Here is a 229-nt window from a genome sequence, read left to right on the forward strand (position 1 = left end):
CTGTGTTCGCGCGTCTATTTTAAGTCTTTGTCTCTTGAGATTTTCTCATGAATTTTTTTGCTCACAAATAAAATTCTAAATAAATTTTTGCTGAAAAATTCATGTAGCTAAAAGGATATAAATATCTCGAGTAAAAATGTTTCATCAAATTGCAAAAAGCAAGTAATTAAAAAGTATATTAACTAAGAGAGCAATAAGAAAAATAAAATTTATCTCCTTTTAAGAACTG

At 25.8% G+C, this 229-nt stretch overlaps 1 protein-coding gene across 1 annotated transcript in view; it reads left to right on the forward strand.

The window, feature by feature from the left end:
- The window catches only part of LOC108745814 (tyrosine 3-monooxygenase), a 17,502-nt gene that overhangs the window by 10,512 nt on the left and 6,761 nt on the right, over positions 1-229 (forward strand). The window lies entirely within an intron of this gene.

This window comes from Trachymyrmex septentrionalis, unplaced genomic scaffold, assembly GCF_001594115.1.
Source record: "Trachymyrmex septentrionalis isolate Tsep2-gDNA-1 unplaced genomic scaffold, Tsep1.0 scaffold15, whole genome shotgun sequence".
In the NCBI taxonomy this organism is placed as follows: Eukaryota; Metazoa; Arthropoda; class Insecta; order Hymenoptera; family Formicidae; genus Trachymyrmex; species Trachymyrmex septentrionalis.